Raw genomic sequence first — 13,669 nt, 5'->3', positions numbered from 1 at the left:
ATGGAGGAAAACATAGATTCAACTGAATTTCCCTAAATTTAACTCTTCTCTAAACCAAGATTTCGGATCACAGCCAGCAAGATAAAATATGCTATTATTACCCCAATCTGGTAATGAAATTTGTCAGTAGTAAAGAAACTATAACATAATCAGCTCAAGGAAAGTGAAACTGTGTCATATGCATACTGATATGCTCTCCTCAGACCTCACTCAGAGAGTGGCAAAACAGTCTATTTCATTCTGTCTCCAGTGTTTCATAAGAAATAACAAGTGTATTCAGGCAGAATATTCTCAATAAACTTCTCCTAGAGTGTTTATATTTTTACCTCTGCTACTCCAGTCAGAGAATTTAGGGGTGTGATGTTGCATATTCAGCAAAGATTAACATTTGAAGAAGAGTTGCCTGATTAAAACAACAAGGAGGGTTGAACGGTTATAAACATGCAAGACAATTTTTCTTGAGTACTCATGGATTACTAGTACCCTGGATTATCCATGGATAAATATACTCCATTAAAATTCTGTCTCAAGCCAAGAGAAGAGAGAAAGGGGGCAGAGAGAGCAGCATTTCCATCCATGGATGACAAAACAAGTAAATCACACCTTGCTTTAGGAATTAAGGATCTGGCAGCAGGGTGAGGAACAGACGGGGGTATTTCTGCCACAGTTTCCTTATAGGGTGATACATGGACTAAAAACAATGGCAACTTCATTGCCCTCTCTACCCTATCACAGCCTCACACATTGGCAAGAATAACATGAATTACTGCAGTCTGGGGAGAAGGAGAAATTGAGCTGCCACCTGCTGCTATGGGTTTATTAGACTTATCACAAATTCCTGCTTAGTATTAGCATGAATTGTAATGAATTCAGCCCAGATTCCGATTTTTTAGGGTAAATACCAAAATGAACTTTGCAACTGATGCTACAGAAAGCTGATCACAAGCAGGATCTATATTTTCCTACTATCCCAAAAGAGATTTCTTTCACCACACAGTGAAGTCCAAGGTATACTTGGAAATACCAGGGGTCCCACTATTTCTCCTGGGCTGCACAGATACATAAGGAGACATAACTGTTCTCTCACTCCAGAATTACACCAGGATAAGTAAAATCACTCCAGTCAATCACGGAAGAGAATCAGACTCCACCAGCAACAGAAGGGCAAAGACACATTCAGCTCTACAGCACGTTACCAAAATAAGAGTTTAACTCAGGAACATATGGGTTTGTTGTATCTCAGCTGAACAGTTCAATTATTTGAGCTCAACTGACACTACATTGCTGGATTATTTGCAAATTATTTTATACTGACACCAATACTGCAGCACAAATACTGTGTTCCTGCAATGAATTATGGAAATTCTAATCTTCTTTTTAAAGAACATATGTATCTTTTTAAGATCTAGGTCTTCTTCATGTTGAACCTAAGCTATTAAAAAAAATCTCCTTGTCTGTTACACGTTCAATATTGGCAACAACAGTTTTACAGAATGGATTTTTAATGTGGTAGTGACAGGGGAACAGATTGCTATGGCAACAGCAAAGACGAAAATTCTTAACCTGAATGGATCATCACTGAAGTAATTGCAGGGGTTTTTTTACCCATTCTACATCCATTTTACAACTTGAATGCTGCATTCAACCTTAAGCTGGGCTTTATATAAATGCCAAGCACTGTATGCAGCCTCCAAGTTGATTTGACCTAAAACTTGCTGCCCCTTCCCTCACAAATCCTGGATAACTGCTGTGCTCTAGTTCACCTAAACATCTGAATATTATCATGTTTCCATGTCCACCAATAAAAGCAACAGGCCTTTGGACATAACTTTGAGGCCTCTGTAAGACATGTTCGCATACATATTTTTTCTTTCCTTTTAGACTCAACTTGCACAAAAATCAGTGGAAATAATTTTTCATTCTCCAGAACCTGGTGAAATCACTGTGTGTGGTATTTCCAATAAACAGATGGAATAAGGTATCAGTTTCACATTTCATTGTATTCTAAAGAGGCTGTTATTTCAGACACATATTTTGTGTAAACAGTCATTTATTTGGAATTTCATAGAAATGTAAAGGTTTACTTTACAGATTTTAAGTGTTTGTTCTCCCCAGTTCCTCTCCCTTTACTCAGAATTCATTAATCATAATTGCATATGCAATTTATGATTGTTATGAAGTAGATAATTGGAAATACATGTCCTGTTGCTTTTTCAAAATATCAATATTTTTGAAACTATCCTTTCTTTGGACACCAAAAATATTATTTAAACCAACTTTTCTTATAGCCAATTAACAACGACTTGGACTTTTGTCCTGGAACAGTTCTCTCTGCATGAGGGTAGCCACAAGCAGTAGGAGGCAAAGTACCACCTTAAATTCCACACCTGCTTTGAAAACCAAATCCTTAGTTGCTGCTGGGGTTTTTGTACTCATCCCTTTCATCACCACTCGTTTGCAAGGAAGCCCAAGGTGGAATCACATCTCATGCAAGTATCAGAAGAGTATATGCAGAGATGAAGCAAGCAATGTTCTGCTTTTCCTGTGTCTCCCAGGCTTTTCAGAGCACCACCCAATTTATCTCTGCTTTTATCATGGGATTTTCAAATCCCTATCTCTACTTCTTGCTACTTGCACATTGCCATCTGGGTGCACTGAAAAATACAAACTCTGAACACACTGTAGGTATGTATTCTGGCAAAGGAAAAACACAATGAATACAGCCCACATTCTTTCCTGTTTCAGAAATCCTGCTGATTACTTACACAAGGAGACACCTGTGCCAAATGCCTATTCCTAAACACAATTTGCACCATATTATTTACTGGTCAGTAGCTTTGTTTTTTTAATGCACCATTTTTTAAATAAAAAGAATTATAAATAATTTCTACATATATATATATATATATATACACACACACACTTCATTGTCAATTTTTTCCATAGGCATTAGCTCACACTCCAAATTTCTGAATCAAAATAAAAAAGAAAAAAAGTTTGGAGGTGCTAAATGAATTAGCATGCACATACCTGTTCTGTGATTTGTAGCCTTATTCAGAAACCATATTTAACAAAATAAGTCTCCACCTCCTGCACAAATGAGCACAATGCCAATGAGGTGAAGCAAGACTCAGCAGCTGTGATCACTCCTATAGTCTCTTGCTCAGACGACTCATAAAAGGTTTCCTGTTTAACTACTCAGCTGTTCCAGGTTGATCTGGTTTTTAATGACTAATGTTTTCAAATGACTTAGTCTGCGTTCAGAGTTTGCAGAAATATTCCTGAGTAAAGGGAAAATGTATGAACAATGTCACACAAAAAGCAGTTTCATGCCTCTGCCTCAAGTGGAAATCTTCAACAGACCCAGCACCACTGTCCTACCACAGCTGCAAGATATGAAGGTTACAGTGTGAAAAGGGAAGGCAACGGGGTGAAAAATAAAGGAGGAAATGACCATCATCCCTTAGTGATTTAGGAATCCTCACCTACCAAAATGGCCCATGCAGCCTATTAGCAGCTGCTGAAAAATTAGAATTTCACCTGAGCACCCACTGGACCCAGAGCTGCTTTTGTACTCCTTGCTCTGAGTGTTTTATTGCTCTTTTGTCACTCAGAAGTGGAAAACATGAGGGGAGTGACAACCTGAGGCAACAAAATTGTTTGCTTCCAGACAGTGCCTTTTGTCAGGCCTGAGCTAAGCTAATCCAATTTTCTAGGCAGAAGAAGGCTAAATTTGCTTCAGAAAGTATCCAGTAAGCAACAGAACAAAGACAAGGGGAAAACCAGTATTTCTTAGCTAAGGTGGCAGAGAAAAGCAGGGGAAGGGTGGGGGGGACAACAGAACCCACAAAGAAAATGGAATGAAAATTCCAGCCCTTTATGACAAAAGAAGCTGTTATATCAGTTCAGCCATAAAAACTGGATGTTGGTAGCAAAAGTTGTTTCCTTGAGAATAGAACTTGGGGAAAGTACAATAAAATTTTGCCTGAATTCTATATAGAGTGTGTATAAACAGGACTGATTTTAAAATCATGCAGTTAATATTGTTTGTTAGGATTAGAAAAAAAAGGAAGCAGCAACTTTCTCAGCAAATGTTAACTTGGATGTGCAGTACATCCCATAGGCATGCATTTTATACTTAGGCAGATTGGTCAGCAATATTAAACTACTAATTCTTCAACAAAACCCAATGGAAAATATTGCTTTAGCACAATATGGTAGAATTATCATTGCTATTGAATTCCTAATTTTGGTATTCCATAGTTCTAGGACTGCAGCTGTGAAAAATCATTGCAGATACTGCTATGTAGGTGCTGTCTCCTAGTAAAAGAAAATAGCCATATTTAGTTTTGGAAGGTGGCAAACTCTATGGTATTCACTTACAAATGTAATTTTTTCTTTGATGATCCAAATAAAAAGGTTGTTCTTTTATGTTCAGATAGTAAAAGGATTTGGTAAATTTATGCTTATATAAATAAATCCATAAATATATACAGATATATTTATATATATGTATATGTATGTGACTACATAAGCATACCTTTCAGAACACAATATATTACCCATAACACTTTTCCAGAATTATACTATAACAAAGTGAGCACTAGTGCTTCCCTTCAATGACAGAGCCAGGAAATTTGAGGACTAGTAAGCAGAAAATCTCCTTTCCTTTCCTTCTGCTTCCCAGCTCTTCCTTCAACCAGTTCCTTGAGCCCAACCACCTGCTCCAGAGTAGGAAGAGTTCAGATTCTACACTCACACATGGCACTGTGAATCATTTAATTATCAGAACACACTTGAAAGAAAGACTCTTCCAAGCTTTTCTGCTAAATTAGCCAGTGACAGAAGAAAGGATGTGGTTTTGTGGCACAGTGGCTGAGAGAACACTTGGGGCAAAAGAGAACCAACAATTCCAATCAATGCTCTGGTCACCTCGTTGCTCATCCTTGTTAGCATGACAGCAGTTCCTACAATGCCTCAGTTCAAGCATTTTTTTTTTAAATATAACTGGTAGAAATAGAGGCATCCCCAGATTTCACCTGGGCCCAGGCCTGAATGCTACTGAGCAGAGATTGATGCTCTTTGAGCTCCATGCAGCATGTTTCAGCTCTGAAGTTCTTCCAAAGATCTACTCTAAATCCCTTTTGCTAGAAATAAAAGGTAGAGAGAGAAAATACATTGTGTTTTGAGCTTGCCTACTGTGCCAATCAGATGGTACAACACTAAAGTCTTCATGGAGGCAGAGCCATGGACTTTAAGAGCCTTAGCCCAATGAAAGGCTGAGTGCATATCCATAGGGATACCACTGAAAAGATCAGGACTTCAACCACGTCACTCCCAGAGGTAAAACGGAGGAATTTATTTATTTATTTTTCAATTGGACACTCATGGAATCATAGAATGGCTTGGCTTGAAAGGGACCTTATTGATCATCCTATTCCACACCCTGATATTGGCAGGGACACCTTTCACCAGACCATATTGCTCCAAGCCCCATCCAAGCTGGCCTTGGACACTTTTGGGGATAGGACATCCACAGATTCTCTGGGAAACATGGGCCTCACCACCCTCACAGGGAAGAATTTCTTCCCAATATCCAATCCAACTCTGCCCTCTGTCAGTTTGAAGCTATTCTCCCTTGCCTAGTCACTATAGGACCTTGTAAAAGTTTCCCTCCATATTTCTTATTTCTTAAAAAGATATCTTAAATCCAAAATAATTGCCAGGAAGCTATAAAAGGGAACTCTTACAGCATGAAGTGGCTAATAACTTTTTAGATTGAGAGGCTCTTACTCAAACAGGGTTATTTATACTGTGCCATTGGTTGCAAAAACTAAATGTTGATAAGGGAAGCTACTCAATTATCTTCTGCATGCAGATATGAAAGTTCTGTACACTCTACACCCATATACTGCAAAATGAAAAAATGTAAAAATTAGGATGAATGTGTCAAAAAGCTGGTGTGTTTTTCTTTTTATGAAACACCCCTTTTAAAAGAAAATATAGTAGTAATAACAACAACAACAAAAATCACTAATAGCTTGCCAAGCCTATTGTACTGTCATTAGGAAAATAGTGAAAGGCATGCTAGTGATGTATCTTCTAGATTAATTCTTCTGGTACAAATAAAGCTTCTCTAGACCTGGCTTCAGTGGAGATGTTCCAAATTCACACATTTGACAATGCTCATAGAACTTTCTGTGAAATACTATGTTATTAAGTTTTATAAACTTAAATTTACTGAAGTGTAAACACACAATAATATTCCAAGATATAAATTAATTCTAGTTCTATGTAAGAACTTCTAAGTTCAAAACCCATTTCTGGATTCAGGCTAGAAGGATGAGAGTTAGAGCTCATATTCCTCAAGGCTTGACAATTCTGAGCCATCACAGTGATGGTTCAAAGCCACTTACTCTGGCTTTGAAACCTACTTAAAACTACAAATACAGCAGACACCTGAAGGTTTCTATCTTCTCATACTTATTAGGGAGGTTGGGCTGGCCTTTTCTAGCAATAATAGCAAATACAATATCTAATTTCCCATATTACAGGAAAGATTAAAAATTACACGTCAACAGAATATAGAGGATTGGCTTGCATTTTGAAAAGACAAGTGTGAGGGAAAATGAACATAGTAATGCTTTACCCTAAAGAAAATGTGAAAACAGCAAATTGGGTTGTGGGGTTTCATTAGAGCAAATGCTAGTTAATTACCATATACAGTCTTCTAAAATCACAGTATCCCTGTAGCATCTCTGTCAAATTTCTACAGTATTCTTACTACTAGGCTACAATATCCTTCTTTAAAAAATCTTAGTGTACTAAGATATTATTCAAAGAAAAACTAATATTATATTAAATTAAACAATGCTGACTTGTGTGTTTATTTCACAGCCAGAAGGATAGTAAATATTTAAGTAAGCCCCTTAAGTCATCATTACTAGTTCAGCAAACTACAGGAAGCACAATGTTGCTTTAATCCTATCAAAGCTGTCATTCACATTCTGGTATTACCTATTCAATCACTGCTATTGCAGTCATCCTGCAAATAAAAATGAACACAACTCCAACCCAGCCAGTCTCATTGTTTGATTCAGTGAGGGATGCAACAATCAAATTGTCTGTAATATCCTACATGTGCAAATTTATTGACACAAGTCACTGAGCTGGGGTTGCAATAAAATAAAAAAGAAAAAGAAGCTATACCAAGGTCTATAATAAAGATCTCACAGAGAAAACCTCCCAGACAAACAGTCATACCCATTCACAAAATGCTTTGCACAAAAACAGTGGGGATGGTATTGCCTTAAGTGGTCAAATCTCAAAGGACAATATTTGGCCAAAGAATTAGAAGAGTCAAAAAGATTAAGACCCCAGCACAGAAAAGCAGGTAAAATGCAAACTGATACATGGGTATGATTAATCCATTTGAAGACATGTGAATTATATACATGTTAATGCAGGGTTATGCTCAAATGAAGGATAAACTTGAAACTGTTTTCTGAAATTACTGATATTGAAGCCTGACTGTAAGATCAACAAAAAGAATTTTGGTTTGTCTTACCTTGCCTGGTGCCTAGCTTATTTTAAAAGCATCTATATTCAGTTCTCATAATGATAAAAATCCAATTCCAGTGCAAGTCTTTCTACTCAAGAGGGCAAAAACATGACTCAAGACCACAGCATACCGTCTGCACAAGAATTATCTGCACAGAAGAAACATCAAGCTCAAGAGTGATTTAAAAGCAGTCAAAGAAGAAACAGGCTTATGCTAAGTAAAAGTAACTAGACTTTCCCCACCCATACACACATATATGAGTATCAAAAACACACGCTACAGCTTTTAACAGGCATCCGCCAACACTCTGTCCTTGTCACTGATGGAAACTGAAATATATCTGCCTTGCCATTCAGCTATTCTCTAAATTTAGAGATGAACAAATTTGGTTAAATTTGGATCAGGCACTTTCTGACTCACATTATCCTCCAAGCTGGCAATCCTTCACATGTCACACAAAAATGCCATTTAACACAGTGCACCATCTCACTCCTGAAGAGGCACTGCCCACAGTCGAAGCAAGGGATATGAGAACACCCCATTAAAAGGCAAGAAGCTCATGCAAACCACTCTCATATGAACAGCAAATCCATGCTTGTGGGTTGAAGTATGCATTCAAAGAACCAAATCTTTTAACTAGTGCAAACAGAACGCCATCACTTGGAGCACAACTCTCTAGATTCCTGGTCAGGGAGGGTCTGTCCTTCTCTATAGGACTGTCTCCACACACAGATGATTTTCTTCTCTCACATACACACACAAACACTTTTAATTACTTATTGTGTAGCAATTTAACTTGAATTTTTATGAAATGGCTGTGATGTGAGGAAAAGAGAACAACTAAACCCTAGCATCAATAAGTACCAATAAATATTAATACAACATAAACACCACTTATATTGCAATGTGAAACAAGTTTATTATCCACAGATGAAATAAAATTGCTGCCTTTATTACTGTCAGGAATTACTTCTAAGATATTTCTATTTACTACTTGAGTATCCATCAGCACTCTGTATTTACAGCATCTACTCTTTCGCCCATCTCTCTCACCAACCCCTCCACATTTATACATAAAATAGTTGAAGATCAGTATTTTCTGATACATTTTTCCAATCAATTTCAATATAGACACAAATGCACACTGTGAGATTAGTAGCAGACCAATTGCCAAATCGTGGTACAGTTGGAACACCAATAGGAGAACCTATCATGCCTGTATTTGCAATGTGAACATTGAAAGAGGATAAATACAGAGTTTGCAGTCTGGTATCAGACTCCTGCAAATTATTCAACTATCCCACAAACTCTGAAGATGATGAGAAAACCCCACCTTTAAACAATAAATGGAACTGTTTAGCAATATTCCAAAGTTTTCATTTCCTAAAGTAGTGCCTTTTATTAAAGTAATAGCACATGTAGAGTAAGTAGACCTGTTTATGCGTCCCATAATTTAGAAAAAGACCTAGATGATTTCTCCAGCCCCAAAGCTTATAATCTTTCACTATTACAATCTGCACTTCAAGTCTGAATCACACAGCCCTCAAATTTTCTATCCATCCCCTCACATTCTTGTTCCCCCATTTTAAATAGATCTAATGTGAAAATTCTGACATTTTCAGGAATGCTTGACTGATAATTTCCGTGAAGCACAGACAGCCTCCAATTATAATGAAATAGCTACAGTGTATTATAATTTTTAGAGCATTCTTTGCATTTCTGAAGTGAATCAAAGCTCTCCATGGGAGCTACTCTGATTAATGTCAAAACAATCATGTGCTAAAAACTCTCAGCCTTAGAATAAGGTACTCAAAATTTTGTTTGTATGGATAATATATAAGGATGTATGAAAATATCACAGAAACTTCCACAAGGGGACAGAATCACAGAATTCCAGAAAGGCTTGCTTTGGAAAAGACCTTTAAAGCTTATCTCATCCTACCCCCTGCCATGGCCAGGGACACCTTCCACAGGACCATGTTGCTCTAAGCCCCATTCAACCTGGCCTTGGACACTTCCAAGGATACAGCAGCCAGAGCTCCTCTGGACAACCTGAGCCAGTGCCTCACCCACCCTTACAGGGAAAAAATTCTTCCCAATATCTCATCTAACCCTGCCCTCTGTCAGTTTGAAGCCATTCTCCCTTGTCCTGTCACCCCAGACCCTTGTCCAAATTCTGTCTTCACCTTCCTGGTTGGGTTCTTCAGACAATTAACTCCCTGCAATTAATTCCCTTCTCTTCTCCAGGCTGAGCAATCTGAATTCTCCCCTGGGTTTCATCACAGCAGAGCTGCTCCATCCCCCTGAACATTTTGGTGTCCCTGCTCTGGCCTGGCTCCAGTAGCTCCCTGTCCTTCCCGTGCTGGGATCCCAGGGCTGGAGGCAGCTCTGCAGGTGGGGTCTCACCTGAGCAGGGCAGAGGGGCATAAAAACCCCCTCCTCTGCTGCCCATGCTTCTACATTTTTATCTTCCTACCAGTTAAAATTGCTCCCGAGAAAAGGCATGACATTGGAGCAATTGCATTTCCCCCCTTTAACTCTGTTTGGTTCTCTATAGACAGGACAAAGAAGTACTTCTGATTATAAGAACATACAAAGGTGCTGGCAGCTCCATCTTTCTTCTGCAGGACCAGGAACCACTGACAAAACTAAAGTAGTTTCCAGTTAATGTCTTTCTGCTTGTGTTCCTCAGTAGAGACACTTCTCAGACAGACACAGCAAAAAAAATCCATTCCATAAATATGTAGGCAGCATGTCCATTCCTACACCCCACTGCACATAGACCTGCAGATGGGATGTTCAGTGACACAAATGCTGCAGACAATGACCATGGGCTAGTCTCCAGAAACTGGGACTCACAATTATTTCCTTGTGGAGGCCCAAGGGCTGGTGACTAAAAGAATTCCTTGACTTTGGAGGGGTTACAATAAATAATGCACCCCAAGATTAGGGTGAGACAAGCCTCTTTCCCACAAGTCTCTGCATTTGTATGTTAATTCCCTGTGAATTCTGCTGTCCCATTGGCCCTGCCCCCATGTTCGGCCCCTATTTCCATTTTTGTGTATCTCCTAGACTGTTCTCCATTCCCCTATTGCGGAATCCCTATTGGCCCTGATTTATCTCATCGCTCCACCCAGCCAATCTCCAAAGGCTCTCCCTGTTTTTAACCACACCTTGCACCATTTTGTCCTACTGCCATTTGACCTTGATCCTGGGAACCAGCCCCTCTTATCCCACATGTAATCCTGGACCCTCAGCCCATCTGGGCTCTTGTCCCTGGGCTGTGTTTGGAGTTATGCCTTGTTCTTCAATAAACCATCATTTGGATCCCCAAACAAGAACCCAATTGTACTGCAACACTACATTCCCTGGTCATTCATTTTCTTCCAGCGTGGTGTTCCTTTGCCAGTTCCCACAGAAACAAATTTGGAAAAGTTGCTCTTAGGTTTTTTTACAACAAAGATCTGACAGTCATTGTAAATCCACTTTTACTTACCCTTTCCTGCTGAATATTCTGCTGCCTTCGCTGGAAATTTTTGGCTGTGTAAGGAATACCATATAGGCCCTAATGAGGTTTTATTCAGTTCCTGAGAGTCTTTATTCAGTCTTTGGGTGTCTGAACCCTAATGTAGACCAAATGGGAATGCAGATTGAGCAGAGAAGAAATCCACATGATTTAGATGCATTGATGCATACGTATATCTGGGATGTTAAAAAGGAAGCCATTTATCATCAGGAAGCATAAGTGCTTATTGTGAATCTGACATTTAAATATCCCATCAACAGCAACCAACATTGAGAAATGGTTTCATTAACCTGAAAGGATGTAATTTTATGCTATTTAGCAAGAAATACAAATTTTAAAGTGCTTTTCTGCTGTATATATCAGAGTAGTAAGGCCAAATCTCGCTGTTAGATACCCATATTTAAATACAGAGTAAATTAATGAACCTCTCTTAATAAACCTTCAACTAAGAGGGTGCAGATACAAGCAGAATCTGTCACACACACTCTATAACTCACTTCCTAAAATTACCATGTTCTTTACAACATTCTAGTGGTAGAGTTAAAACGTAAGTCCCAATGGCAAGAATTGAATGCCACTCACTGGATGGTGAGTGGAGTGGTAAATCCTTGGAGTTCCTCCTCTCTGAGTGTTTTTCTTTATTATTATTCTGTCCTGGGGTGACTTTATGATGCTTGTATCCCCAGTGTCTGTTTAGCCCAGAAATAAGTTTCACACCTTTCAGACTGGTTCTGAGAGCAAAGTGGGAGAGAAGAAGCCACAGTTTGTTTTTAGGGACTGCTCTCATAGACCAGCGAAAGCAGAAAGCTCAGTGCTCTAATAAGGCCCCAGCAAGAAACCCAGCCTTTGTTTCACATTTGAGGAAACCATAAAAAGCAGAACAATTTATGGGAAGTCAATAGGAACTGTTACCCACACAGAGCAGTCTTTGCTCTGTTGCTCCAGGACAGACATCCAGAAACCAATACAGTGACCGATAAAACAAAGCTGAAGTGAGCCCTCAGCTAATCTCTTCCATATCTTGAAATTCATCAGCCACCTGACCAACACAGATCTGAAGAAAAATACAGCTGAACACCAGCTGTAACACACAGTAAGAGCAGGAGCCATGGACTCCAGAAACACAACGATTTTGGCAATCACAACCTGGCACATCTCTGATGCCAGCGAGATGCTGGTGCTCCGGCCATGGCCAACAGGACCAAGGCTCTCATAATCCATAGAAAAATGTCTTTATATTTCTCCTCCCTTAGATCTGTGTGGAGCCTCTGGATCTTTCTTTATCATTTCCACCTGCATTTCAGTGCATGGATGAGGACCAAGTATAAGGCATGGAATAATAATGCCTTAGTCATACTAATTCCATATTGTGAGGATAAATTAACTATTGCCATGTTTTCAGGTACTGTACTAACACGGATTCTAGAAAAAAAAAAGCTATATATAGCCACATAACCAATACAGTTAAATACCTCTATAAATAAAATCTGTAAGTACTGCTTCAACACAAATAATAGATAAAAACTAAAGAAGACTTAGTCGTATGCACAGGCAGATTTACAGTTATGGAGGAAGTACTTTTACAAAGAGCATAGTGAAGCATATAAAGTAGGATGGTGAAGAGAAAGGTAAGAAATCATTCTACAAATACATTATTCTGAAAAATGACCATTGTAGGTAAAAGTATGTTCAAAAGTTCCGGGATGCATTTTTTTTCTAGTAAATTGAATACACAGATAAGTAACAGGTATAAATGAGCATATTCCTACATGTATAAAATCCACATTTCCTGAAAAAATAAATGGATACCTGTGTTGTCTGCTCAGACTAAACAGGAACACAAGCAGCTCTGTGAGCTGAGGAGTTAATGAAGTATTTGTGGACAACAGTTTACTATCTTGCCAAGAATTTATAGCACTATAGACAGAGATCCCAGTGAGTTCCAGACACATGTGTGTGTGTCCTGCTGCTCCATGGCCCAGCGCTGGCTTGTCCCCCCAGCACTTTTGTCTTGAAAGGCAGACAAGGGGTCTGAGAGCAGTGTTCCCCTTCTCTGCTTGTGCTCCCAATACTGCCTGATCCAGCTGTCTTTCCAACAGCCAAAATGCTTTCTGATTTCCCCAGACTAGACCCTGGGATGACTGCTGGGCCACAGTTTTGCTAGTTAGAAGAGAATGAGGAGGCAGCAGAGGGTCATTTTCTTTAAAAGGTACATTGTTCCACACAGCAGATGGGACTTCGTCCTTCAGCAAAGCAATTTCAGATCTTGCTTTCAGTCAGGAAATGGTGGTGAGGATAGGACAATGTAAATTCCACATAAATATCATTACAATAAAAATAAAAATTGAGAGGCTTACATTAAAATCTCTTTATGCCAAAGTATGTTGTAGGTACAGGCATACCATTGACTACCCAGTAGCTCTAGGGTATTTTCTCCACACAACAGCACTAGCAATTCTCTGAAGGCAAAGCACACCTATCATGCATACACCATATGCCAGCAAAATTCAGCTTATGCCAGCAAAATTCTGCTTTAGCCAACATAACTTGCTCCAGATTATCCAAATGAAGCTCTAACTTCA

At 38.9% G+C, this 13,669-nt stretch overlaps 1 protein-coding gene across 1 annotated transcript in view; it reads right to left on the bottom strand.

The window, feature by feature from the left end:
• The window catches only part of PHF21B (PHD finger protein 21B), a 121,592-nt gene that overhangs the window by 33,175 nt on the left and 74,748 nt on the right, over positions 1 to 13,669 (bottom strand). The window lies entirely within an intron of this gene.

This window comes from Lonchura striata, chromosome 5 (assembly GCF_046129695.1).
Source record: "Lonchura striata isolate bLonStr1 chromosome 5, bLonStr1.mat, whole genome shotgun sequence".
NCBI lineage: Eukaryota > Metazoa > Chordata > Aves > Passeriformes > Estrildidae > Lonchura > Lonchura striata.
The sequence above is the reverse complement of the archived record's forward strand: the minus strand, read 5'-3'. Positions and strand labels throughout refer to the sequence as shown.